Source organism: Ursus arctos, unplaced genomic scaffold (assembly GCF_023065955.2).
Source record: "Ursus arctos isolate Adak ecotype North America unplaced genomic scaffold, UrsArc2.0 scaffold_8, whole genome shotgun sequence".
In the NCBI taxonomy this organism is placed as follows: Eukaryota; Metazoa; Chordata; class Mammalia; order Carnivora; family Ursidae; genus Ursus; species Ursus arctos.
The window spans coordinates 46,234,395-46,240,394 of NW_026623100.1; positions in this window are offsets into that span (position 1 = coordinate 46,234,395).

Below are 6,000 nucleotides of genomic sequence, written 5' to 3' on the forward strand. Positions count from 1 at the left end.
GAAATGCAATTGCTGAGTGAATCTTCATTAGAAGGCCAAAACACAGGCCCCATGGAAATACGTTCTGGACAGCATACACTTGGAATCATGTCATGTCTCTGGCCAGTCTTTCTTCTGGTTTCTATTTTATTGTTGGTCACTCCCTCTGATTAGATGCTTTCTATTCAAAGAACTTTCCCCAGTCTCTGTTTAAAGACTAATTTTGACCATTTGCTTCCTAAAATAGTTTCTTGATTATGCTCTCTTGCTTTGAGCCACAGTAAAATACACACACAAAAACTACTTTTAATGTCCTTTGTATTTATCTTGGCACTTTGTGAAATTTCCAGTGTGACCACATGCATATCCTTGAGTCAGAAGTGTTCATTAAAACAAAAATGGTGACAGAAAACAAGACCACAGGAAGGTAAACATAGAGATGATGTCACGCAAAATGAAGAAAGAAAAGTCAGTATGTGCCCTGAGATCTTTGGGCCACAAATGGAGCCAGCAGGCCATGAATATGTGATGGGGTCAGTCCACATCTAGGAGATGGGGTGATGTTCAATGTATCATTCACAGTGATAAGGAAAGAAGAAATGATGTGTGCTGGTCAGTAATGTAATGAATATGTAGGAATGTGTGTCAGTTCGCCTGCTTGTCTGAGATCAATAGTGTTATAATTAGCATTCTACGTCTCACCTCTCAGTAAAATAGTGTGTGTGAGGGGCGAGACACCCCATGCATTTGAATAATACACCTCCATTTGGCTTGTAAGGTTGCCCGGTCTGCTTTAAACTAGAAGCTATTCAACCCTCCTGCTTCTTGTCCTGACTTAGTGTCAACCCAGGAGAGGCAGAAATAAAATTCTATCACACCCCTAGCTGTGTAAAAATAAGAACATTTTTTTTCATTTGAAAGTTCAAATGCCAGCTTGAAAAGCATGAAAACAATCTCACCAACTAGAGTTTCAGGAAACTTGAAACTTCTTTGAACAAAACAATCTCCTGTGGCTAATTATCTTAGCATGTTGTACTTACAGACAACTTCACCTTTGCTGCTTCCCCGACAGCCCACTTTTGCAGATTATGTAACAAAGGAACAGAAAAGTCAGGTGGATTTTCAAGATCAGGAAAACGGATCAAGGGGTTAGAGCCACAACTTTCTTATTTCCAGGAGTTGAGCTTCTACTTCTAGGGTGGATCCGTTCTGGATACTCTGCTTTACATTCAAAGGCTGTTGTAATGCCTCCTCTGTATGTAACATCTTTTATGGCACTGTCACAATCATTTTTGTGTGTTTATCCGGTCTCTCTGTAAATTTACTATCACAGCAGGTTAATTTACATTAGTCTCTTAATTCTAGTTATTGAGTTCCTTCATTCCTAGTGTTAAGTGTGCTGATAAAATCCATCTTCTAACACTGCAGAACTGAAGGCCAGACACTGGTCCATGATGGATTGTCCAAGGCAAATGCTCCTTGGAAAGTCTCTTGTTGGCTAATCAATCACCTGGCGTAGCTCATGAAATCGTCCAAAGCGACTACTCACTAAGACTTTAAATCACGAGACCTAGTTAAGTGTGCTGTATGACAATACTATGTTGGATGAGATTTCCTTAAACCAGTCTGAGAACCAGTAAAAGCCCAGAAGTTACAGTTCGCATCTATCTACAATTATTAAAGTGATTATCAGCTAATTCAGTTCCTATTAATTGAAATCATGGTTTGACTTAGGGTTCATTATACATTAATGCCATTCTTTTTGTAACAAGTTGGTAATAAATCTGTAATGGAATTTATTTCAGTGGTAGGCAGTCTTCGGTGTAACTGGCACCCCCATCAAACACCCAGAAACCTCACATGATTCTTGAACTCTAAAAGTGATCCTCACACTTTACCCTGCACTTTATAATTGTATATGCTTTCTCTACTTTCCAATGCAAAAGAAGAAAAAGGGAAAAGGGAAAAGAAAAGAAAAGAGAGCAAAAAGACAAATGATTATGTGTCATTGATCGAATTATTTAATTTCAAATTACATTGTCTTTTCCTTTCTGCTTCTTTTTGTGTTCCCATTTTCGGATAAGAATGCTCCCCTCCCCATGGGTCAGAAGCAAGTTGATCATATTCTCAGAGAACTGACATCTTACAGAAAAATTCTTAAGACTCATCCTTGAGTTGCTGAAGAATTGCTCTGGAGTGTTCTGTGAAATCTTGACCTAGTTAGTGGGAGGACGTGGGCTAGGCATTATACATTTGGCTGCACTGCTGCTTGATCTTGGTTAAGTGATAGGTCCTGAATGGACTCTGCTAACATTCCTAAAGTAGCAGTATCAAATGCTGGCTTCAGCATGCTCAACTCTGAGATATGCCTGCCTCTTGCTAGCTGAGGGTACATCTTACCTTCTCAGATCTGTATCTTTTGTTTTAGAACAGATCCAGGAAAGCCTTCCATATTTCCTTGGCTAAGGTTGGGATGTCTATCTAAGACCCAGAGCAGAGTTCTCTTGCTAGAGGTGAACACAGTAACAGGTGTCTCACATTTGGGGAGAGCTGTGCGCCCCCCATTTCTGTATCCACTGCTGGGAGGAAGGAGGGGGAAGAGGAGAGCTAAATCTCATGTGCAGGTTGAAAGCACAAGTAAAAGCCCACTGAGAGGGTGAAAGCCAAGGCTTTGCAAGGAGTAGCAAAGGGCTCAGGAACTTCGGAGTCCCTGCTGGTACAACTGAATAATGCCAGTTTTGTAAAAGTCCTTCTACAGAGTGACCTCAAGAAGCAGATCATGGTTTATATAAATTTCAGTGGCTTCTTTCTTCATTCAAAATAGTGGTCAGAAAATTTCCAGTAGTTTCCGTGATATATCCACAGTCATTAACCAGATCGCAGTTATGCAAACGGCCAGGAGGATGGAGGCCCTGTACTAGGTATGTGTATCTCTTTAGTATGTGAGCCCAGGTCCGGCTCCACCGCCAGCAGAAGAACCTGCAGGCGGCTGAGGGCAAGAGGGGCAGTCACTGGGCACCGTGGGGCATCCTGCTGCCACCTGGCCCTGACCTTCTACCCCTCACAACCACTTACTCTTCTGTTGTCTTACCTTAGTGGGTCTACAAGATAAGCACAGCAGGAAGAAATTTCCCCATTTGACCGCAGGGAAAGCAGAAGCTCAGAGAGGTTAACGTTCTCCCAGTTGTGTGAGGAGTTGGTCTCCTTCTCCTTCAGTCACCCCGTGTCTCTCCACACTCCATATGAATTTCCCTTTTCTTTTCCTCTCTTGCTTGAATCTTACGTTGGCAGGGTGCCGAGTAACCCATTTCCCCGGAACTGATGCGCCTGATTACTCGGTAACAATGACAATAACAATACTAATTTCTTAAGCCTTACCTAAAGGTTAAAAATTTATGCAAAAACATTTGCAAATTTTGCTTTTTTTTTCCTATTGTGGATTGACTTTGGTACTCCCTATCATTGTTTACAAAATGCAGATTTTAAAGAATAAATTGAAATGTTTTAACTCATTTGTATTTCAGATTAAATCTATTTCATATAAAAAGGCAATTGATCTGTATCTTCTTTAGAAAATGTCCATAGATAGAAAGAGGTAACATACAGCAGTGTCCCACTTTAATAAATTATCCGTATTAGCAATTCAAAAATATTTTCCATATCTTATCTGCCTTAAATAATATTCTAAATCATTTCTATGAGTCTTTGAGAGACTTAAAAATGAGGAATAATTTTAATTTACTTTTTTTAGTTGTCGAGTGTATTGTTCACCTCAACTGCTGAGAAAACAAAAGAACAATAGATGAATATCTCCATCTAGAGCCTGTTTAGGAAAAATGTGATTGCTCCAAGAAGTCCTCCTGCATTCCGAGGCTGGGCTGCAGTGCAGCACATCAGTATGTCGGGACAGAACATCAAGGACGTGACTAACCTCAGTTTGAGGTGGACACTGTGTGACCGGGTTTATATCCCCCAGGATGCTGGTTTAGTTTCTATTCATGTGTCCTAAGATTGCTGGGCACAAAGTAATTCAATGCTTTATAGCTCAAATGAACCAAATGGAGCTCTAACTTCTCTCTGTGCCTGATACCATCCCTGCATAAGCAGCAAATAAATAACTTGGAGTCTGTGTGGTAAATCCCATCATAAAAATGAGCAAAGTGTGCGCTGGAAAGAAGAAAAAGTGACACTTAAGCCAGACATGGTAGTTCAAGGAGAGTCTCCTGAATAAGTTGATAAATGAATTAAATCATAAAAAGGCGTTTTTATTTTTAATTATAATTTTATTTTGTCTTTGTGTATATTTTGAAGGGATTTTTTTTTTTTTAAGATTTTATTTGTTTATTTGTCAGAGAGAGAGAGCACAAGCCGGGGGAGTGGTAGGCAGAGGGAGAAGCAGGCTCCCCGCTGAGCAAGGAGCCTGATGCAGGACTCGATTCCAGGACCCTGGGATCATAACCTGAGCCAAAGGCAGGTGCTTAAGCGACTGAGCCAGCCAGGCGTCCCTGTCTTTGTGTATATTTTGAAGGTTAGTTATAAATATGGACACACCCCTCATTCCATCACCTCTTGCATCCTACTCTATCAAATATTCATTTCCTATCACTGTTTTTTAATCTTTTCTGTTTCTGTTAGTGCCTTCCCCTTGGCTTAGTTCTTTTGCTTATGTGATTTGTCAGTCTTTTTTACATTTTTTACTATTTTCTCCTCCCAGAAACTCTCTCTTCCTTGGGAAGTCTCAGGGGCCTGAACTCCGGCGAGTGCTGTTAGCGCTCCATCTGTAGTTCTTACGCACTTACTGTTTCTGTGCGCGGCATTCTAGACCTCTACCCACCATCAGTAGACACTCTTTTGTGGACAGTGTCAGGGTTCTCTCTGATCACTGGAACCCGCTCTTGATGCACATGTGGTAGGTCAGCGAAGCCGGGGAATTAAGAACTCCCAAGAACACCCCCCTAACCAATGACTAACAGCAATTAGTGAGCAAATACTTCAGCTCCTTCACCCTTCAGCCAAGACAATTCTGGGAGACACGTCTGTCCTGACTCTCAGTGCAGACAGAGTTCCACAGTGAAGCGAAGCTTCAGTTACTCACAGCAGTAACTTGCAGCCTTTACCGGCTTTCTTCTCTGCCTCACCTCTTTACTCATCTACTGAGACTTCTTAGGATCATTCATCAAGTAAATTCCTTGCACTCCCACCTTGTCCTGGGGTCTGCTTCTTATGGAATCCAAGCGAAGACAACATTTTAATTCTGTAGTTACTTCCCTGAATTTTTCTTTTCAGTAGTGGTTTCCTCCCACTGAAACTTTAAATATTTTGGGGATTCTCAAGGTCCCATCCTCTGATAGAGCTCATCCACATTCTTGTTTTCATTTACCATCTATAGGTTGATGATACTCAAATCAATCCCTCTAGCTCTGGTATAACTTTCAAGATCCAGCTTCACCAGGATGTTTCTGCCCCGTACAGAACTGCGAACTCTTTGAAGACTGGCCTCTTTTTCTTTCTTTATTTCCAAACTCTAAAATAGTACCTGACATGCCATAGATATTAACTAATGATATTTGAATTGGTTAGAAGATGAGAGTACAGGACACATGTAAATTTATTGCATACAGGCAAGTACTAGAATTATTCTGTGCCAACATAGTAACAAAAGAAAGGCTATTTGTTCAATTCACACAAAAATATATTCAAATTGGTGAAGAAGCAAAAGAAAAAGGAAAAAAAATCTGTCTTTTGGGAGCATGATAGCCTAAATAGCCCACTGACTGATTGAACTTTTCGTGTTCCAGCGGAATCTGTTGGCAAATTCAATAATTTGAGTATTCACTGCTGAAAATCAGTATTTAATATCTGTAGCTTTTGTTCGCCTTTTAGTTAATCAGCTATTCAAAAACCATCTTGCTCAACTGAGGCCAATTTGTCTAGTTTTCAGGAGATCTGTTAACCACCAGGAACTATATTTCTTATGTTTAAAGTAAGTGGGAGCAGCAGCAAGACCTCTCCTTTCCATTT